The following is a 23,504-nucleotide window of genomic DNA, read 5'->3' on the forward strand; positions in this document are numbered from 1 at the left end:
AAACATGAAGGCTTATCCCCTCCTGTTCTTTGTTCTCTGGCTTCCTTGTTCAGGGGCTTCCTCATGGCTACAGGGAATGTCAGGTTGCATGCCCTCTCATCTTGGTGCTGGACCCCAGGCAGAAGGAGTGCCTGGGTTCAGAATACCCCTAAATTTCGCAGGAAACAACTTCATCTGTTTTGATTTTGCATCAAAATCCCCGCCTTCGCTCCAGCCTCCCCAAACAAGGCCTGTCGCCCCATGCAAATAGACCCTTGGGAAGGAATTAAATTATTATGCTTGTGCCTGGGAGCTTCTACTCCCTCTGAAGACCCCTGTGCTACCATCATCTCTGGCAAGCCTGGTCATGGCCCCAAGCCTTCCTTTGCTGCTCTCAAAGCACTATTGTCATTTGAGTTTCAGGATTTTTCAAAGGTGATAATCAGCCTCCAATTCATTAGATTTTTCCACCATCAAGGAGTTGGTCTTGAAACTCCCCAAACCACCCCTTGCCCATCTGTGCCATTAAAGCACAGCACGACCTCCTGCCCATGGGGCATTGCCTGGGTTTCTGTGACTGCGATGCTGTGGGAAAAGAAAGACTGCAGTTTCCTTCAGAGTCTTGCCCAACACCTTCTAGGATCAAAACAAGAGAGGAAGTGCCCTGTTTTCTTGATCTACACATTTAAAATCCAAAGCAGCTGTTTGCACAGGCACTCTGGGCATCACTGAAAGAAAAAAGGCCCAAGACCATTTGTACCTTTCCGGACAAGTCAGATTTCTATTACGTAGGAAATGATTTTGACCAGTAGCTGGTCAACAGTTTCTCAGTTGTATGCATCCTGGAAATGACAGCAGCGACTCACAGTTTTTTGAGTTGTGACACCCGATCACTGTGTTTTAATCTCCTTTCCTTTGTAATGCTACAATGTGGATTTGGGGATACAAAGTGTGAGAATACAAAGTATTAATAAATTTCAATCAATTGTGAATTTAAAAAATCTAAAGCTTGGAATCAGTGTTAATTCCTTCCAAATGTCATCAGTTATTCTCCCTCCTAGTGATTGTTCACATGCCTCAGTACCGTACAATATCATTTACAAAACTTCATGGCATTATCACTCCTTTTAGGTTGGCCAAAAAGTTCCTTCGGTTTTTAAGTAAAAATAAAAGACACATTTTTCATTTTCACCAAGAACGTTATTGAACAACGTAGTCACCCTTTTGTTCCACTACCTTCTGCCATTTGTGAGGAACTTCATAATTCCATCTTCCCAAAACTTTTGATCTTTTTGAGCACAGAAATGTTCCAGGTGCCTTTTATAGTCTTCCAGGGAATTGAAATTTTTTCCATTAAGAGAATTTTGTAAAGACCAAAATAAATGGAAATCCGAAGGTGCAATGCCTGGTGAACACGGCGGATGAATCAGAACTTCCCAGCCAAGCTGTAACAGCTTTTGCCTGGTCATCAAAGAAACATGTGGTCTTGCGTTACCCTGATGGAAGATTATGTGTTTTCTATTGACTAATTCTGGACGCTTTTCGTCGAGTGCTTCTTTCAGTTGGTCTAATCAGGAGCAGTACTTGTTGGAATTAATCGTTTGGTTTTCCGGAAGGAGCTCATAATAGAGGATTCCCTTCCAATCCCACCATATACACAACATCACCTTCTTTGGATGAAGACCGGCGTTTGGTGTGGTTGGTGGCAGTTCATTTCGCTTGCCCCGTGATCTCTTCCATTCCACATTATTGTACAGTATCCACTTTTCATTGCCTGTCACAATTTGTTTTAAAAATGGAACGTTTTCATTACTTTTAAGCAGAGAATTGCATGGGGAAATATGTTCAAGAAGTTTGTTTTTGCTTAACTTATGTGGAACCCAAACATCAAAGCGATTCATGTAACCAAGCTGGTGCAAATGATTTTCAGCGCTTGATTTGAATATTTTGAGTATGTTGGCTATCTCCCGCGTGGTATAACGTTGACTGTTCTCAGTTAATGTCTTGATTTAATCGCTATCAACTTCAACTGGTCTACTTGACTGTGGAGCATCGTCCAGTGAGAAATCTCCAGCACGAAACTTCACAGACCACTTTTGACGCGTTTGATCAGTCATAACACCTTCTGCATACACTTAACGTATCTTTCTTTGCGTTTCAGTTGTGCTTTTACCTTTCTTGAAATAATAAAGCATAATATGCCAAAAATGTTGCTTTATTTTCTTCCATCTTAAAACGGCTACACAAAAATTCACCAATTTTGATGTTTTTTTAAAAATGCACACTGATATGACAGCTGTCACAATACAATCTAATAAAATTTTCCAATTAAGTTAGAGGCAACTAAGTGCTACTAGAGCCATCTTACAGAAAAAACCAAACGAACTTTTTGGCCAACCCAATATTACTGATGAATTGATTGATTAAAAAAAATTAGTTAGCACTTTTTTTGCAGGCATGTGGGATAATGCTAAGTGGTAAAGTTCAAACCCTGTGTGGTGGGGATGCAGGAGAAATGGGCCACAGACTTCATCTGGTGGATCTTGGAAGACTTCTTGGATGAGGTGGGGTTTGAGCTTAGTCTAAAGGGTGAGTAAGACATTTACAAGGGTTTCACAAGGAGAGCGGTCATCTGGGTGGAGCATTGGAGATATAGAGATTCTCGGACCCAAACTCAGAATCTCAGGGGTGAGGCCCTGGTACGTATGGTTCTGACGTGTAACCAGGGCTGGGAACTCAGGTTTACTCAGAGACCAGAGAAAAGTCTGAAAGGCTGTCTCCGGGGCTAGGAGAGTCCAAGCCAGCTATTCTCCACCTCAGAAGAAGATCGAATAAGAGGAATTAAATGAAGCACAACAACTTGGTTTCCTCTGAAGATGAAGTTCCTGGATGTGAAGTTTGTTAAAGACACCAAGATTTTTACCCCATATGGCAAGGAAAGGCCTTCTTCAGAATCGGAAAGAAAATGCAGTTAAAACCAAACCAAAAAACGGGGCAGAATCTCATTTGTCTCAAATGGCCTATGCCAGGGGATGACAAACTTTTTCTGTAAAGAATCAGAAAGTAAATATTTTCAGCTTTATAGACCATAACAGTCTTTGTCACAACTATTCAGTTCTGCCACTGTAGTGCAAAAGCAGTGTTGGGTAATGCGTAAGTGAGTGAGCGTGGCTCTGTTCCAGCAAAGCTTTATTTATGGACACTGAAATTTGAATTTCATATAATTTTTACATATTATGAAATATTATTCTTCCTTTGATTTGTTTTCAACTGCTTAAACATGTAAATTCTTATTGTTCACTAGAGCCAGGAGGTAGAAACAACCCAAATGTCCATCAATGGTTAAAAAAAAAAAAGTGGTATATAAACACAATGGAATATTATTCAGCCTTGAAAAGGAAGGAACTCCTGTCACATGATGCACCATGGATGAACTTTTGACATTATGCTAAGTGAAATAAACCAGTCACAAAAAAGATAAATACTGTATATAATCCCACTTATATGAGGTACCTAAAGTAGTCAAATTCATAGAAACAGAAAGTAGAATGGTGGTTGCCAGGGGCTGGGGTAAGAGAGGAGGGAGCATTGTGTTTAATGGGTGGAGAGTTTCAGTTTTGAAACTTTTGATTCTACAGATCAGTAGCACCACAATGTGAATATACTTAACACCCTACTGTACTGAACACTTAAAAACAATTAAGATAGTAGATTTTATGTTATGATTTTTACCACAGTTAAACATTTTTTTAAAAAGAAAATAGTTAATTCTTACCTTGAAAGTCATAGAAACGGGCGGTGGGCCTGCAGTTTGCCAACCTCTGGCCTATCGATGACCAGTCTGAGGGCGAAAAAGATGGTCCAAATCAATGCTTCCCAAATGTCCCCACTGAAAGATCTCTAACAATGCAAAAGGGAGAATGCAGACTCCCAGTGGGGTCTTCCTGCAAGTCTATAAAATTATTTTAAATACTCTTTCAAATGAGGTTCATGAAATTTTTTGAATCCTGGTCCATAACACATGTTGTTTTAATGTAAAATTGGCATTCACTGTAAAAATCAGTAAAAACTGATGTTCATGCAGGCTCAGAGAGGGTGAGTGACTTAGTCAAGGTCACAGAGCTAGAAGAAGTCAGTATGGGACTGGATCCCAAAATTCCTGACTCCAAATGTATACTTGCCACCTGAGTGGGCTGCCTTCCCATCAGGCTTTGGCTGTCTATTCCCAACTCCTACCCGCATCCCCCTCAACATTGAGGCAGTCTCCAAAGTACTGAGGCAAACCGCTTTTGAGTTTCTACCAAAATTCATCAATTCATAAGTTTAATACCATCAATTCATACGTTTCATATATTATTTGTTCTGCTGTGTTCTAAAATATTTTAGTTTGATATATTCTAAAACTCATTTTTTTCCTGTCCTATCTAATTATACTTCCTCATCCATCTGTATTTTTTTAAACCATCCACAGCATCCCATTCTGTTATACATTATGGAATGTTAAATTATGAGGGAACAAAGAGATTTGTTGTTTTTGTATACCCAACATCCATTTTCTCTTGTGGTAGATTATATTATTTGTTCAGAATTCTCCCTTTTTCCCTCCTTTTTCTTCTCCCTGTCCCATTGACTTTAGTCTTGGCCATATGACTTGCTTTCCCCACTGGGTTGTGAGTTGACATGGGGGTGTGCTAGTCCCAAGCAGAGGTTTTGAGAGGCTCCATGTGTCTCCACTCACTTCTCTGGAGCTCCTGCCCTTCCAGAAATCCACGTGTCCCATATTGAGCCCGTTCCTTCAGCTTGGGTCCCAGAATGAGAAAAACGTGAAGCAAACATGAACCCAGCCAACCAAGACCCATTTGTTGTTTAAGCAAGCCAGTGAGTGTTGGGGTTGTTTGTTACACAGTATTATACTAGCAAAAGCTGACCAATACACCCCTTCTTTTGGAACCAGGGTTTTGATTTTCTTCAGGAGACTCAGCCCCCACCTCCACTCTTCATCTGTAGGGTTTATTTGAGCTGATCCTCCTCCATCCTGCCCCAAGCACCCTCCAACACATCACACTGACTAACTCCAATCTCTGGTAAGATGTCTGCTGTTCTTATCAAAGCTGAGAGAGCCTCATTCTCTCTTGGCTAGCAGAAATGAATGATCCTGTCACCTGCTATAAAGGATTCCTGAAGAAATTTTACTCATAACCCATATAATCCTAACTCCTATCTGTTTTATAACAGAAGCATAAAAATAGTGTGGATCACACAATACTAAATGCCACATCTCTTGGCTACTTTTTGATAGTGAGAAGGAAACCACAAAAAACCAATAGCAGATATTATGAACTGAATGTTAACGTCTCCACTAAATTCATGTTAAAACCCTAACCCCCAATATGATGGTATTAAGAAGCTGGGCCTTTGGAAGATAATTAGGTTTAGTTGAGGTGCTGAGGGTGGAGCTCCCATGATGGGATTAGTGCCCTTTATGGAAAGAGACACCAAAAAGTTTTCTTCCTCTCTCTTTCTCCTTCCACATGTGTGTATGGAGGAAAGACCATGTGGGGACACAGCAAGAGGTGGCCCTTTACAAGCCAGGAAGAGGGCCCTCACCAAGAACCAAATCTGCTGGCACCTTTATCTTAGACTTCCCAGCCTCCAGACTGTGAGAAATAAATGTCTGTTGTTTAAGCCACCCAGTCTAAGGCATTTATTATAGCAGCCTGAGCAAAGACAGCAGAAGCTGTCTTATGCAAGGTACAGAAGCTGCAGACACCTACAAGTAAAATTTGTTCCCCGTGCCTTGGGGAAGAGCAGTGTCAGCTCTGAGTTATTCATTCTAACAAAGAGCTTGGCATAGTGGTATGGACAACCTAAAACACCAGGAAAACTTAAGGAGGTCTTCATTTGGTCTGGGAAACGCCAAGGCTGCCCATGAGTGTTTCAGGGGTGCCTTAGACAAAGCCATTTCTTCAGAACAATTAAAGCCTGATGAAAACATGTACACCTTTTCTCTCACATATTAGGATTCAACAAAGATTTGTTGTGAAGATGTACAATAAAAATCATGAAAGTCACTGGTTTAAGATATGCTTGGCTTTGGTATACACTTTTTAGATAAAGCAACACAGCGTTCTTAATTGTATGTGTGAGATATTTTCTCCCTGAGAAGGAAAATAAAATAAGTTTACATTCTCCCAGTCCACAGCTGGATCATACAGGGACACAGAGTGAGCTCTGCTGAGTGACAGGAGAAGCCCACTAGGGATTAAAACAATAATCCCTGAAGTGTGAAATTAGCTGTGGAAAATCAGGGGTTGATAAACAGCCCTCTCTCCCGTATCTTCTCCTTCTTCTCTACTCCCCTACCTTTCCCCCGGCCCCCCACACCTCATGTTTTCCCACCCTTCTCAGAGGTCTGGTGGGCCTTGTCCCACTTCTCACTGAACTATCCATGCCAGCCTCAAAGCAAATGCTGCCAACTGGACTGTCCTATGAGTCAGGTGCCCTGACCTGGTACTAACTAGAGTAAAATACAACCCTGCCCTTAGAGGCCGACAGTTAGTAATTAGTGAGAGATTCGTAAACAAATAATCAGAAAGGTTGCAGAAATAAGAAACAAAAGTGGAGGAGCTCTTAGAATGCCATCCTTTGGAAAGCACTCACGCCTCCCGGCTCCCGGGGAAGCTGACTTAATTGGTTTGGGTTGTGTATAGAGATCAATAGTTTTCAAAACACTCCCCAGGTGATTCTAACTTTAGCCAGGGCTAAGAACCACCCCCGACGTATTGAATTAGGAACGCTGGCGGTGAGGTTAAAACCTGTGTTTTAACAAGCCCCCCACGTGATGCTGGCGCACGCTCAAGTTTGGGAGCCGCCGGTCTGCGCTGCTAAGGGGCGGAGGTATGGGAATGGAGGGGTCCAAAAGGGGAGCAGTTGGGGCTGGCGCACAGGGCTGGGCTGAGGGACTCTTCCACCGGCACCCTCCTCCCTCCTCTAAGCCTCAGGGCAGTGGACAAGCTCTCCCGTCAGAGCCTGGCCTGAGCCCTTCGGGGTGGGCGGTCCTTGAGCGATAGTGTGTTGTGGAGTCCAGTTTTGAGACCACGGAGCCTCCCTCGGAAGCCTCAGTCACTCGGCTCTGTGGCCGCTGCTCATTTCGCTCCGGAGTCCCTTAGCAGTCAGGAAAGGTTGGGCCTGTGGCGGGGCCATAGCGAACGGCCAGAAAGGGCTCTTCCTGGAGAATCCTGGCTTCCAGTTTACGGCTTCTCATCCTTTTCCCCAAAGTGGGCCCCCTACTCTGAGCACTGGCTTTTTTTTTTTTTTTTTTAAATCCCAGACAGGAACTGTGTCCATCCCCTGACAAAACCCGTGCCTCCTTTTCTGCACATGCTACATCTTCTCAGCCTAAGCAATCACACCCCCACCCACAAGCAAAGCAGCCCTTGGCCCAGAGCACCCGGGCCCCACTCCCGATGCCCCCTGGCCCTACAACTCTTCCATCCCAGCTGACAGAAAACAGCGAGTCCAGCGGCCTCCCCACTTCGGGCCTCCCCGCCCAGACCGACCGAGCAGGGCAAGACCCTACTGCTGGGCCCAGCGCGGTCCCCAGCACAGGGACCCCCGGGGGAAGAAGAGGGATCCCCCGTCTCGCCACAACCCAAGCTCAGGCCCTCGGCGCGCCGGGGGCCGCTTCTCTGCGTTTCTGGCCGAGCTGCCCGCCCCCCCGTGGGGAGGGGCTGCGGCCACGCGGAGTCGCCCGGGGTCCGGAGGCTCCTCCCCGGGGGTGGCCGAACAGGAAGCGTGGAGCGCGGCGGGTGGGGGCACGGTGCGGGGCCCCAGGCGGCGGAGTATGCGCGGGCCTCGGCGGCCAGCCCCGGCGCACAGCCGCGGCCGGGGCGCGCGGCGCGGGGCGGAAAAGCCTGTTTACACAGACTGCACACCGCCTGGGGAATAATGCAGTAAAGGAAGTGAGCCGGCTCGGCCTGACTGCTCCAACTTCCTGCTCTCACACACACCAGAGGAAAAAAAAAAAAAAAAAAAGAGGAGCGAGAGAAAGAAAAAAAAGGGGAAAAAATCAGGATCTCATTACAAGAGCAACAGACCGTCTGCAGACGCCTGTCAGCATGGAAAGTCGGGGACTTTCGCCCGGTTCCTCCTAGAAATTCCCCCCGAAGAAGGATCTTGAAAACTCCCCCGCATCTGGGTATGTAGTAGGGTCCGTGCCTGTTGCTCGGACAGTTGCAAAGTTTCGTGGGGCTTGGTTTTTTCTTTCTTTCTTCTCTCTGGCTTGGTGGGGGTGGGGCGGGTGGGCACCGCGTCGGAGGCTGCAGGCCCGGGGCTGGGGGCGGCCGCGGGGAGTGGGCGCAGCTGGGATGCTCCTGCGCCGGGTCCGCGCGCCGGCCCGGGGGCTGCGGCCACTCGGCGATGGCACACCCCGCCCTGGGCTGCGCTGTGAGCCGGGAGGAGGGGGCGCGCGGGGGAGCGGGCGGCGGTGAGACTTGGGGTCCCTCTGGGAGGAACGGTGACTGGAGCGGGCTGCGTGCCTGGAGGCTGGACCACCGCTGACCTAGCCGGGGCTGTGGCTCTCCTCGGGGTGGCAGTGGGCACCGACGGTCGAATTCAGGGAGAGGACAGGGGTGGAGAGGGAAGCGGAGGGCGTGGGGAGCCGAGCCGCGGGGCTGGGGGCCGCGTCCCCTCTCGCTCGGCAGGTGACCCCCGCCCGGGTCCCCGCCCCAGGCGCACGCCCTGCCGGACCTTTAAAAGCCGGTGGAGTCATTACTGGACATGGTTTTGGAGGAGGACCGGGCAGGAGGTGGTCTTGGAGCCCTCAGCACTTTGGGATGAGGCTCTTCAGCTTGCATCTGAATGTTGGCCTGTAATGCTTCCGTAACTTTTGGGGGGAGGAATTACAATTTTGGAGGGCTTAAAAAAAAAAAAATTAGAGGTCTCGGTTTTGTTACGTTTTCTGAACCGAATTGTCCTGAGGACAAGCTGCAGTTAGGCGGCGGATGGAGGTGGGAGAAAGAAATGTTATTTCAGAAACTGCAAAAGGGGCTTTTTAGAAGGAAAAAAAAAAAAAAAAAACGAGTGTCGGGAGAGTTTCTGGCTTGTCTGGAAACGGCAAGACTAATTGCCATGCGCTTCCGCTTTGAAACTGGCAGCAGACAGCATCTTGAAAATGACTCACTAGAGGAGCTCACAAAGAAACTGTGGTTTGCTCCTTCTCAGGTTTATGTATTTGTGCCTTTTACAGTTTCCTTTGTAGTGTTCGAGGGGTCACCCGCCCCTTCCCCGCCGGCCCCCTCCCACCCTCCCGCTTTTGGAAGTCCCTGGCGGGTCTTTAACTCCCCCCAGCACTCCGGCCAGGAGGGGGGACGCTGGGGGAGGCTAAGTTGTTTTTGGAGTTGGCTGGGGAAGAGGGTTAAAGGGATTCTGCTGCTGCGGGGGAGAAAGTTCCCTGAATTTTCCACTGGCTGCTGCAGGAAGAGAGAGCCCCTGTAGTCATTGCTAAGTAATGTCTGCACACACACCAACTAATCTCATTAGGAGTTTCCGCTGCTCGGCACAGGAGGGGTTTTGTGCAGCCACTGTCAGCCGGGGGAACCCTGCGCTGGAGAGGGAGACAAGTTATGGCTTTATTTACTTAGAGGGGCAGCCGCCCAACGAACCTTTTCAGGGCAGCATCTTGAAAACTTTCAAGTCATTTTGGCCATTTTGGATTTCGAACTTACAGGTTTTTCTCTCCCAGGTGTGTGTGTGTGTGTGTGTGTTTTCTATTGCTCACGCACCTCAAACACACCCATCCTCTTGCGTCTGTGCTTCACTCCTGGCGGGGGAGGGCGGAGGTGACGAGAAACCAAGCATGTTCCGGGCATCTATTAATGAGCTCAAATTGATTTCTGAGCCCTACTGCCAAAAAAATACCCTCCGATCTCTCTCCCTTTTCTTCTCTCTGTGACACACACTTATTTGGGAAAGGTCAGTTATGAGTTTCAATTTATGGGGATTATAAAATTACAAATTGTGTTAGGAGGGCACGTGGGTCAGACAGTTAAGAAGACTGTCCCTAATTGTTTTTGGAGTTTCCAGTAATGATCCTGCCTGCAAAGACCCCTGATGGTCATTCTATGCCAAATATAGCAAAGGCCTTCTGGCCTTTTTTTTTAAACCTTTAAATGTTGGAAATGTGTAGAATTACTAAAAAGGGTAAAGAATTTTAAGGAAACTGATTGGAACTGTGGGGCTCCTTTATTGACAAGGACACTCTGCTCTCTTGAGTGTTTTTTAAGGTGTCCGTGTTTCTTTTCTGGTGGCAAAGCATGTCCTAAAAACAACCCAAACAGCCTGAGCAGGGTGTGAGTCAGTGGACGTGAGTACAGGATGTCCCTAACACCGCATCTGGTGCAGAGTAGATGCTCAATAAATTGTTGCATTGAAAGCTGTGAGTAGGATAACAGAACTTACATTAAATAGATAAGGAAAAAAGCTTTCCAAAGCCAACATCACTTTGCATGACTATTCCTTAAGGATGAAGGTTGTTAAGTATTCTCCTTTCAAGACTACATTTCGTTCAAAATAAAAAGGGGATAATTAGTGTTCTTCATTCCGATAAGTTATTATTTGGAATGAGTGATGTTCATTTATATCAATAGTTCTCAACTGGGAGTAATTTTGCTCCCCAAGGGACTTTTGGCAGTATCTGGGGACATTTTGGTTGTTATAATCAGAGGGGGTTCTACTGGGCTGAATTTTCTAGCCCAAAATGTCAGGAGTACCCAGATTGAGAAACTCTTGTTTACATTAATGGTGATGGCAACTTTGATATGCATATTCAAGGAACAGAACATTTAAAAGTCATCACTGGCACTTTTCTGCCATGTGAATAACACAGTGTGCATGAATTTTCTCCCATTTCGGTCAGTAATATGTGTGGAATGACATGTAAATAATGACAGTGTGATGGTGTACCTTTGTGAGCTGAATGAGACCATCTCTGAACCTCACTCACTTGGTACTAATGCTTTTTAGACCAGAATGGCAATAGCCCACATTGGGGAGAACAGCCCCATTTGAATTTTGAAGTTTGCTAAACATTTATTAAAGCCCTCCTCTTTTTCTTATTTAAAAAAAATTTACTAATTCAAACCTGGTAATGTACAATAACAGTAACCCTGAGATCATATATTGAAATTTATATTTGTAATAACTTTTTAGAACTTTTCCTGAAATCAGTTTTAAAGGGCTTCCAGGAAGTGCGTATAAATTAAAATATTCCTTTCTTAGCTGTCACGTATCGGATTTTGTGCGCCCTGTGCTATCCAATTATGTATCTATAGGATTCAAAAAACCAATATGGTTGCAAAACATTACCTAAGACAAAACAAACCCAAAACACTTTAAAAATATTATCTAAGGATGTGACTTCCTGGAGTAAAGTCTTTTTTCGCTGATGGTGAATTACTGCTTACTAATTAACGGCTTTACTCCCTTCCAGTCCCAGGGAATGATTCAGCCATTTTCATGTTTCCTAGACCTGGGGTTCCTCATTAAACTTTGGGCAGAGAACCCATTTCTTTTATCCTGGCTGTGACGTGGCTGTAGGCAGCTGGCTTCTGCCCCTAAGGGCCAGTACCTGCACATATAGATGAGCGGTCCTGGTCACTTATATGAAGGACTCCACTCATGGCAAATTTTTCTGTATGTTTAAGGCAAGAGTATTTTATGTTTTATTATTTATCCGTAATTCCCCTTTGCCTTTGTAGATTGATGACATATTTGAGATTACATTAGTATAGCAATATTTTCTAAAGGTTAGTTGTTTTTTTCTGTTATAAAAAATATTAATATGAATTATCTTAGGAAGATGCAGAAAACCACAAAGAAAAAAAAAACATCTCCCATAATCCCTCTGTTAACATTTTGGTGTATATTTTTCTGGTCTTTTAAAATACATATACACACAGCTGCACATGCACACATAAAATTTTTAATTGGAGTCACACTATACTTTCTGTTTTGTAGCTTATTTTCAGTTAACGTATCATGTAACACAGTTTAGTAACTGGTACTAAGACCAAAATTACCACACATAGAGCTCGTAGTTATTGATCTAATAAATGTGTTGACTCAACAGTGGATTGACATAATTTCTACATGAACTTGTTCAGTGTTTTTGTCTCTGTGGCTCCAAGTAATGTTCTAAGAATGCTGCCCTCTTGAAAGACTGAATTCATATGTGCTGTGCAGTTTGGGATTTTGATGAGTTTCTCTATGATTTAAGGATGAGTCATGATTTGCAGTAGAATATCAAGATGTAGTAAAAGGAAGTCCAGGGTGATGAAAACAGAGAAACTAGGTTAGACCAAAAATACACCTTGAACTTCTCTAACTATAAAGGCGGGAGGAAGGTGCCTCTTGCACACTTGGTGACTCTTAATTATTACTGTTTCACTTTATATCAGTAAAGTTTCCAAACTTTTAAGTAGATTTTCAATTCAAGAGTATTATTGCCCATGGCCAGTTTGAACTGAGATCATGTAGCTTTTTGTTTGAAACCGTGGCAGTGAGAACATGAAAACTCCAGTTTTGCCACTTACAGTACAGCCCCAGTAAATTGAATTATCAGAGTGTGCGTGTGCGTGCGCGCACACTGTTTTTGTTTTATTTTTTATTAAGGTATAGTTGATTTACAATATCATGCTAATTTTAGGTATACAGATCAGTGATTCAGTTACACGTATATATACCTATATAAATTCTTTTTCAGATTCTTTTCCCTTATAGGTTATTACAAAATGTTGACTGTAGTTCCCTGTGCTATACAGTAGGTCCTTGTTGGTTATCTATTTATATATAGTAGCATGTAATATGTTAATCCCAACCTTCTAATTTATCCCTTCCCACCCCCCTTTCCCCTTTGGTAACCATAAGTTTGTTTTCTATGTCTGGGGTGCACTGTTAACAAATCCTAAGGGCCTTCAGTCTTTTAAGTAGAAATTTGACTCCCCATTATCCCTACCCACAACTGAAATGAAAATGACCTTTCATCCATTACTGGAAACTTACATATATGTCAGCAGTTTAAAAATAAACTTTGAATTGATCATTTCAGTAAGTTGTAACTTGGTTGATTTGCCACTAGGAATTACTCATTGACCATTTTATGTGTTTTAATTTACAGTTGCTGGAAAGTAATTATTAAATTAGGAATTAAATGGGGTTATTTTATAATTGGCTGTGAGAGTTATTTGCATATTTTTAAAGAAATTAAGATGATGGTTATACTAATATATTCTGATCTGAATTGGACTAAAATGAATTTACTCACATACATGCTTTAAAAAGAAGTTTTAAAGCACACAGTATCCTAAGTGTTTTTAAAGCTACCATATCTAAGAACAATTCCTAATGTTCCAGGTATAAATATGGGAGTGATGGAGTAGGTATAAAACACATGTATCTGATACCTTCTCTTACACTGTTTGGTGAGGTTAGGGGTCATTTACTCCAAACAATAGAATGAATCTGAGACTCTTGGTGTCTTTTACTTTCTTTCACTGTTGTATAACTTATGTACATGAAACTGCACAGATCTTAAATGTTATTGTATACACCTATGTAATCCCCACCCCCTACCTCTAAGTAGAGAATACTTCCATCACCCCAAAACATTCCCTGGCTATTTTTAATTGTATTATGGCAATTTCATGACTCTACCATGTTATTATACCCCAGAGCACCTGGATAAGATACTGCAGTATTTTTATTTAATCTACTTGGTTAAAAATAAATCATCAGAAAGTGTGGATTTCCTTATCATCCAATAAGAGGAAAAATCCTTTCTACACTATTTAATATCACTTACACTAACCAAAAGTAATATGTATGCTGTGGGGAAAACGTAGATTCCCTTAAAACCAATTGTGTTTAGAGGATATCACTTAATGTCCCTGGACCTCAGTTTCCCTGGCTGGAGGGCAAAGTGGCTGGAGTAGAGAGGTAGGGACGATCCCTTGCATCCCAAAGTCCTATTTGTCTATGCTCTGTTTTAGAATGAAGAACTTGGATTCTTCTAGGAGTTGTGAAAGTGTAGAGTGAATGTTTGCTGTCATCCCCCAAAAGCTGACTTTGAGATATATACAGCAATTTTTAAAAACTGTTTTGGGATGGAAAAAGGGATTCCCCTTAAGTTTCCCCTTCAATCCCATGTCGGCCCCTTATTGAATAAGGAACACCTGAGGGAAGGTCAGTATTAGCTGCAGTGCTTCCTTTCCTCCTCTTTTTGAGGTTTGTGACAGGCACCACTCATTTCTAAAGACGACTGCCTCGTTCTAGGGCAGTGACTGGGCAGAGACAGTGACTGTCTCCAGGTTGGCTGCTGAGCAGGCCCCAAGATTTCGATCACCAGGTCAGGTCCCTACTCTTTCCTCCTGATAGTCTTTGAAAATGCTGTCCATCTTCCACCGCTGGATCTGAGGGGTCCACATTTCCCCTCACCCCCTCCCTCTGGTCCCTTCTCCACCCACAAGCTAGAGCAGTCCTTCCAACACAGATCTGACCTTTTCGCTCCTCTGCTTACAATCTCCCAGTGGCTTCAGCTGGGATAGAGACCAAAAGTCTTTAATGTAAGCAGCATGCTGTGATTTAGGCCAACTACGCTGGCCTTTCCTCAATTCCTCAAATGTGTAATGTGCCCCCTGGCCACTGGGCCCTTCTAAGTGCTGTTCTCGCTTCTGGGAATTGCCTCCAGGTCCTCCACTCCCATCGATTTCTCTCACTCCACTTTCGAGCCAGTGTGTAGTCATCTGTCAGGTCTCAGCTCAACCATCTCTTCCCTGGGGAAGCCTTTGCTGGTCCTCCAGGTTAGATCTCCCCAGTCATCCATCCCTGGCCTTCGGAGTCCTTGCCACAGGCTTTATTTACAGGTTTCCATGTTACCTGAATTCTCCCTCTGCAGATTCTTACTATCCAAGCACAGGTGCCAGTTTCAGATATATATATCTGGAGATAGGGCTGGTGTTTCTCATTATTCATTAATATTCCTTATCCAGAACTCAGGAACCAAGTAGATTTGATAGCAGGCTACCCTTTGCTATCTGGAGTCACTGTCCAAACCCTGGAATTCATTAGATTCGGAAACTGAGGGATATCTGTGCGTGTATGTATCAAGATGTGTTTCCCATCTGTCTTGCCCATCAGTCTGTAAGCTCCCTCTGGACTTCATCTGCTATTCTCATCCTTGTGTTTATCCCAGCCCTTTGTACAATACCTGGCATTCGTTGAGTTAAAAGCAATCTGAAGGGGGAAAACTTTGTCACCATAGCTCCTCTCCTTGCATTTTGCCAGTGAATTGATAAAGCACTTTATTGCTATGCCTAAATCCAACTCTTTCCTAGACAGTCAATTATTTGAATTAATAAGAAGCATATTTCTTGGTTAAACCAAAGAGACAGCCAAGAAGATCCTGTATAGAGGATATATCATTTTCCAGAATTTTTGTCCAGATTTGTAGGAAAAGTGAATGTACAGAGATCAGGTGTGTTAACATCTGAGAGGACAAACTGTAGCCCTATTGTTGATATCAGCGTTATACTCAGAATGGTTGGTTAGCAGTTAGGTAATTTATAGGATAGTCCAGCCTGAAAGAACCTCAATGTACAGTTCTTTCCATGTTAAAATTAATCGTTCTACAGCAAGGATCATAGTCCTTTATCAAGACTTCAGTTGACCACATTTTCATAGATCCCTTGGACTGAGTTCCATAATAATATTCACTGTTGAAACTGCTTCCTCACTTATACTAAAACCTGTGTGTGTAGCTTTTGTCCATAACCTTTTATAATTAATAAATGACATTTCTGATCGAGTTTTAAAATAATGACACTGCCTGTGTGATGATGAAAGGATGAATGATGAAATACCTAAATTGTTTTTGGTCCAGGGCTAGATCTGCTGTTAATTTCAGCTGGGTTTTGCCAAGGAGTGGTTTGTTGATAGTCAAACCTTGATTAACCATAATGTGTAATTAAGCAGATTTTTTTTCTCCCTGCACTTAATTGTCAGAAGAGAGATTAAGACAACCACCACCACCACAACAGTATAAGCCCCAGAATTTATTCCAGGATGTGCTCCTGGGTAACTGTAGGGTCTGTCCGTAGGAATTAACTGCAGGGATTCCTGCGTTGTCTCCACCTGTAAGTTCTCATCATTTTCAGAATGGTGATCCTGGGGCCCAGAATGATCAGAATGCTCTGTTAGCTCTATTAGGCAAGGGGAAGGGGCTGTAGATGTGAGAACAATTTCCTAGCACTAGTAGTTAAGAAGAATACATCTCTGGTTAATACTCAGTGAACTGGAAATGTAACTTCCCCCCATCCCCTTACTGGAGTTCGGAAGGTTTGCATTTAGAGGCTAAAATACAAGCCATTGGTTGTTGGAGATAAGCATTGGCAGATGTGGAGTGTGTGTGTCTGTGTATTTGGGTGTGCCTCCATAGATGTAGCTACAAGAGGAATGCATGAGTCTAAGAGAATGGGACAGTATGTGATCTCAGTTTTTGTTCCTTCTCTGTAGAGTCAGCCCTCTCATGTAGGATTCAAGCCCCACTTCTGTACAGAGGATTAGAGCATAAAGGAATGTTTGCTAAAGCTCTCCATCCCAAAGAATCATTATTTCATTGTGAGAACTCAAGACAGAACTTGGATTTTTGTTATAGTTTTCAGGAGAGGAGAAAGCTCAGATGCCTCATCATTTCAGCAAGCCCCATACAGAACATATAGGAAGGGACCAAAACGTTTAGTATTATTTGAAGACTGTATGTGGAGGCGGCTCCTTCATCTTCTTGTATGGTCTTGCGTTTTGAAATCCTCTGGAATCTAGAATTCATGAGTGTTGTGGGGAAGTTATTTTCGCTAATGTTCCTGCCTGTTTTTCAAGCTCCAGTTACTGACCATTTAGACCAGAGGGTGTTGGGTAGTAGAGCATGGCTGGGGTTTTTTTTTTGTTTTGTTTTTTTCTTTTTAAAAACATTTTAGAACAAACATCTCCACATTCTCCAAGTGACATTCTGAGACAGGGTTGGAACTGATTAAACCCCAGGCAGAGAAAGAGATGCTGTCACATCCGTGCTGAGCCTATAGAGGAGGGAAGAATGCCTGTTGGTGGGCCCACTTCACCTCTGATAGTCGAAGCAAAACCAGAAGCATCGCTCAGCCAGCCGCTCAGCATTCCTAACTTTGCTTTGTTCACTTCTTTAGGCTCTTTAGCCCTAATTCTCAATTCTGCGTTTATGACATTGAGTACTTCTGAAGAGAGTTAACAATTTTTCAATGTACTTTTAAAAAAAATCTCTTCTCCTGTTTTACTGTTTATTTTATTTATTTATTTTTTGACCACACCGTGCAGCATGTGGGATCTTAGTTCCCCGACCAGGGATTGAACCCATGCCCCGCTACACTGGGAGCGTGGAGTCTTAACCACTGGACCACCAGGGAAGTCCCCAACAACTTCTTAAAGTGAATTACTTTGATCACCAAAGTATATGATGTTAAAAGATGTCTTGAATCAAACAAAATGACCCAAGAGTACTTGGGCTCTCAAAAGCTCTGTGTCTCACTCTCAAGAGCATTGCCCTGCTTTGATTTAAATCAGAGCTGAACCACAAGAACGGCATCTTCCTCTAGGCTTTGCCACATCCTTTGTTTTTGTTTTGTTTTGTTTTGTTTTTGAACCTAAATATTAAGACCTACCAATTTGTCTTTAGGAAAGTAGAAACTTTAAGACCTTGATGTAGAAGATCGTACATGTACCGGATGATTAAAATACAGAAAGGGTGATTTTCTGGAGCAAAGGGGAAAGATCATCTAAAGCGGAAGCTGGCATTTGTACAGTTAATATTTTCACGTGGGACAATTACTGGAAGAGTAAGCAGAGGAACAAGTTGTATGTGACATTTAAAAAAAGGGCTAAAGCCGACTCAGTGGAGGGCAGATTCCCGAATGGCAATTACGGGCTGTGAGGGGGCTTTAGGTACATACCTGATGCTGGATGCTGATGCCACCAACAGCCATTCTTTTCTGTGGGATGCTTTTGTTGACTTCTTGAAGGAAATGTGTGTGCACAACATCAACCTGACACAAAAGGATGGACTCTCGGTCTTCCACTTGATGACAGTTTCAATGTTATTTTGTTCACGTATTCATTGCAGTTTGGGGGTTAATCAACAAGTTTTAAGTGTAATGTATTGGAGGAGATTATTTAGTTTTGAAATCACTCACTGTCTATTTTTGCAAAAGTTTTTTTTTTTTTTTTTTTTTTACAAATAATTGTACTCAACAGAAACAGCAAGATATTTTAAATGTGTTCCACTTACTGTAGTTTGTCTACAAGGCAGGCTAGATTTTAAATGGACGTTCTGTGAAAAACAAGATGCCTTTTGCTTGCTGTTTTAACCCCATTGTAGTTTTGCTTCATGTTAAAAAGAACTTTATTAGCAGTTATTTAAATTTAGAAGAAACTGCATTTTGGCACTGTACTTGTTATATGTAGCTAAACTTGATGCCTGTACAAAAATGTGGGAGAGAAATATGTATATGGAAACAGTAAAGCTACAAAAGGGAGGGTCTACCTTCATGACTTCGGATGCAGCTAAAATCCCCCACAGATGTCCACCACATGAGCAGGTGATGATATTTTGAAGGCTGCAGAGTCACTGTTTTTTATAGATCCCTTCCAACGTGAATATATTATCATACCAGATTTATGTATAAATGTTGAGGCCTAGAATTTGCATTTTCTAAACCATGCAAGAGTTTTGCCGAGAAGAGCGCTGAAGAAAAACGGTGATGCTAAAGTGACCACAGGATCTGGAAGAGTGCAGTTCTTTGCTTAGGTAACCACCCCTGGAAGGCAGCCTTAGTGCTTCTCCAAAATCCCTAAAGAAGGTGTCACACAAATACCAGTAACTCGTAACATTTTTGCAACAGTACTATATATAGTGGGGCCCGAAGACTAGCTAATGTCAATATTTTCCAAATCTTGACATTTCCAGAAACCAGCACATTTTGTGAACTGTTACACTTCAGAAAAGGGGGAAAAAAGGGTTTATAATACTATTAGCCATTTGCAAACTACCAGTTCAAATATGCTATATTGTAACATTTTAACACAGGTCATATATTTCTAAACAATATCAAGATCCACTAACTAGTATCATTTTCTATTTTTAAAAGACATGTAAAATGGTTTCGGTGGACTTATTCCAGGAAGAGGGGAAGATAACTTTCCCAGGAGTGCCTAACCAGTGTTAGGGACCATTTTCTTTAGTGACTTAAGCATCCAGACGTGATTGAAGAAATGATACTTTATTATCTTAAACTCTGTAGAGAAGACGAGAGAGTTCTCAGTTTCTCCGGGAAGACGACGACGGCTCTCTCCCTCTCCTGGCTGCTGCCAGGGCTCTCTGGGAAGGAAAGCGGGAGGGAGGTGGTCGGGGTTCCTATTGCTCCGATCCCGTTCCCAAGGTCAGTAGCCTGATGTGTCATGCGTGTGTGAGAGGCAGCCGCTGGTGAAGAGACGTGTTCTGATGAGGGCATAAGTGAAGTAGACAGAGACTGAAACGACCTGTGGGAGGCTTTGGTCGGACAGGGGAGCAGAAGCGATGGTCACCGTGGAGAGAGCTGCGGGGGGACCAGAGATAAGGGCCACAGGGGGAGGAAAGGCTCTGAGACTTTCCCTCTGGGGGGGACTGAGGGAGGTAGGTAAAAGTGCCTGCAGATGTTGGAGGTGGCTCAGACCAGGTGTATTCAGACCAGGGAAAGGGAAAGATGCGCAGATCTTACCTTTCTGCCAGGAAATGCCCGACGCTGCAGCTGGACTGGGACGCTGAGCACAGCTGTGCAGATTTCCCGGTCCCCACGGTCCCTGGGGCATCCTTCTGAGAGGAAGGGATGGTGTCTCGGGCCACACCTGACCCCACCCGGAACTCCTTCCTCCCTGGCCCAGTGTGTGTGCACACATGTGAGCGAGACAAGGCAGATGTGATGTTGACGATCATTTGTGTGGTTGGCATTTAAGGAACGGCACCGAGGAAAAAGGGCACTATTGTTAAGCAAAACCTATTGCTGGCTGCCATTGTAGGAAAACGCGCACTGTCCAGATTTTTAATTAGCAGAGCTTAGGACATGAATTTTCTTTTATTAAACGTGTTTTATCTTGCTTTTTTTTTTTTTTCTAATGTTTCCACTGGGTGGTGCTGCAGGAATTCCTACCTTTTGCCTTGGATCTACCCTTCCCAGAAAGACGCCTCCAAAGCATAATAGGAGGAAGTCCTGATTTAGAAAGATTTTACAGTTTCAACACAATAGAAGAGTTTGGAGGATGCTCTGGCAGGAAATGCTTCAGTTTCTGGATGTGGAAAAACTACCATCATTTTGTGTCATGCAGAAGTGTTCTTACCGCACTGGGTATATACTTGTGGCCTTCTCCAGCTTATTATTTAGCACAGAAAAGGTTTCAAGTTTATCTGAAAGGTTATGGTTTCATTCTAGTAGAAGTGGCATGGAAGATTTCCTTTCTTTTCGATTTTTGTAAAACTAAACAAAGTGAGCAAATAAACATTTTCTGATGTGAAGGCAACCACAGATTTAAAACATCTCTCTGTGAAGGCTTTATTTGAAGCTGGAGGCATTATTCCATTTTTATTTTGAAGATCACTTACACGATGTATTGATCAAAAGGATATCTTAGATTTTTACTTTTGAAATCCTCTTAATTGTAAAAAGTCTTTTAGTTTGCTGACCTTCATGTATGGAGGGGGGATAGGGTTGGCCTTGCTTAAGAAGTTGAAACAGAAGTTAACATCCCTGCCTGAGGTCATGCAACTCTTTTTTTTTTTTTTTTTTCTTTTTTTTTCCGCGGTAAGCGGGCCTCTCACTGTTGTGGCCTCTCCCGTTGCGGGCTCCGGATGCGCAGGCTCAGCGGCCATGGCTCACGGGCCCAGCCGTTCCGCGGCATGTGGGATCTTCCCGGACCGGGGCACGAACCCCCGTCCCCTGCATCGGCAGGCGGACTCTCAACCACTGCGCCACCAGGGAAGCCCCATGCAACTCTTTAAGGTCATGGCTACGATGAGAATTTATATGTTCCCCTTGCACACAGGATCGAATTTTATTAACATTAACAGTACAAAAATTTAGGTAAAAGATTTTCCATTCAAAGGCCTATGAAATATAAGAATCAGAGGTTAGTGTGTTTGGGGAAATACCCACTGGAAATTAGGGAGCTCATTAAATTGAAGCTCAAATTCAAGAACAGTTAGCAAGATCTTAAGTAAGTTTTACTGAATGCAAAACACCTTTTTAAATTTTATGTGTGTGTCATGGGATGCCATGAAATCCCAAATATGGCTTTCTTAGAACCTGAAAGAGGGCTTCCCCAGAGGTGTTTGTTTTCAAAGGAAAAATTTTTAGCCCCTGCTGGGTGCTCACCAAGTCCCATCAGTCTTGTCGTTTCAGTGGGATCCCCATCCTGTCCCCGTTCGCAGTGCAGTGTTTCTCGTGGTACGTGTCATTGTTACGTGAAATGCACGCAGGTTTGGGGCCCCACTCTGGGCCCGGCAACATCACCTACCTTTCATTTTCCACTTTCTTCCTCTTGTTCCACCATACAGTGTGCACACACCGAACAAGAGGATGAGTCTTTCCTGTTGAGAAGGAGCTAGGTTACAGAAGGCACAGCTTCTCACCTCCTGTCTTCATCAAGAGGCAACCTCGATTATTTAGCATTGGATGACACAGCTATGTATTTAAACCAATAGCAGATCTTTTTAAAGGGGAACCGGGTTTTTAAAAAAAGTAATGGTGGGATGGGTTCAAATTTTCTTAAAAACAGAACCAGTTGGAACAACTGGAGTCACAGATGAGGCAAGCCAGAAATGAACAAGAAAACTTCCTGATTTGATTTCTCATAGGAATGTTGTATCGCCCTCTGTGTTAAAATGGGACTTTTCTCTTAGTAGCAGTGAGATGTGCATATAAGAAATGAAGCCTCTGCTGGGGAAACTACGTGTGGTGATTAAGAAGCTGGACTTTGGAGCCACGTGCCCTGTATACAAGTCTCTGTTTTCCCAAAATACTCCTGTGGCCGGAGCGTCTTATTCTACCTTGTTAAGTCATGCAGTATCAAATTCAGATAACGTGTATCAAGTGCTCAGCACAATGCGTGGTACATAGTAAATGCTCATCAAATGTTAGCGTTAAAAAAGAAAAGCTCCTATTTAAATAAGTAATGGATTTTTTTTTGTAGGAGCCCTATTCTTGAGAATTCCATGGACACTCAGTATTGGCTGGTGGGGGACGATATAGCTAACATTTCCTTTAGAATGGGACTCTTTGAGATTTATAAATTACCTTTAGGATTTAAATATATCTTTTTTTCTCTACTAGAGAATGTTAGAGTCTCAGAAAGGGTCCATGGACCAAACACAGGAAGAAGATACTGCCCTGGGGATGAGTGTGTGTGTGTGTGTTCTCTGGGTGTAATTATATGCTTTAGGTTGACTGTATGAGACTGCTGGTCTTTGACTGTTTTTGACCCATAAAAAAAATTTCATACGGTTGAACCTAATAGTTGGTGATATGGTTAAGAAACATAATTTGAAATAGCATCATAATGAGAGAGATTATAATGAAGAATGATTATATTTTATTTTCATATGTTATTTATCAAAGCCTCAAAAGTCAAAATTTGTCAGGCAGCCTTGGACCACTAATAATCATACTGATATAACTTCTGCTGTGTGCAGTATTATGAAGTAGTCTTGAATTTTCACTGGGGACTTATTAGTAGTTTTATCTCTTTGAATGTATCCGTTTTCTAGCTCCATACTCTGTTTTTTTTTTTTTTTTTTTTTTTGGTACGCGGGCCTCTCACTGCTGTGGCCTCTCCCGTTGCGGAGCACAGGCTCCGGACGCGCAGGCTCAGCGGCCATGGCTCACGGGCGCAGCCACTCCGCAGCATGTGGGATCTTCCCAGACCGGGGCATGAACCCGTGTCCCCTGCATCGGCAGGCGGACTCTCAAGCACTGCGCCACCAGGGAAGCCCTCCATACTCTTTTGATCCAAATGACTACTGTTAGGAGAATTCGTTCAGTATTTTTTCCACGTTGAATTCATATGGTTAATTACTCTGGGGAAGAAAAAAAAGTCTCAGTGAGTTTCCTTGGGCAATAAGAGTAGCAGTGTTCTTACAGAAAGCAGAGTTTGGCCGTCGTGTTGAGGGTTAAAACAGAGCTGACACACAAGGCAAAATGAAACCAGAGCTGCAATTACAAAGTGGGACAGATGTAGGAGGCCAGGTTTCCTGTGGCCCATTTTCCAGTTTCCTGCCTACAACCTGCAGAAGAAGAGGAAGCCAAATGTTACCCAGTATGAGAGCTGAAAGGGGACGTGCTTCAAGCCAGAATTAAGATCCTCACAAACAACACAGACAACAAAAACAATTGCAAAGAAAGTGAAGGTTCGGGTTTAGTCCA

At 43.4% G+C, this 23,504-nt stretch overlaps 1 protein-coding gene across 2 annotated transcripts in view; it reads left to right on the forward strand.

Annotated features, from left to right (window-relative positions):
- The first annotated feature begins 7,880 nt into the window (after nucleotides 1-7,880).
- ELK3 (ETS transcription factor ELK3) overlaps nucleotides 7,881-23,504 on the forward strand; it is a 68,127-nt gene continuing 52,503 nt past the window's right edge. Inside the window, exon 1 of one of the 2 annotated variants that reach the window (XM_029205166.1) lies at nucleotides 7,881-8,176. The gene's annotated coding sequence lies outside the window, so the exon portion shown is untranslated. The remainder of the gene's footprint in view (nucleotides 8,177-23,504) is intronic. The other variant, XM_029205167.1, reaches the window with a different exon arrangement.

The sequence above is a fragment of the Monodon monoceros genome, unplaced genomic scaffold (genome assembly GCF_005190385.1).
Source record: "Monodon monoceros isolate NGI ecotype Baffin Bay Population unplaced genomic scaffold, NGI_Narwhal_1 Super_Scaffold_6, whole genome shotgun sequence".
NCBI lineage: Eukaryota > Metazoa > Chordata > Mammalia > Artiodactyla > Monodontidae > Monodon > Monodon monoceros.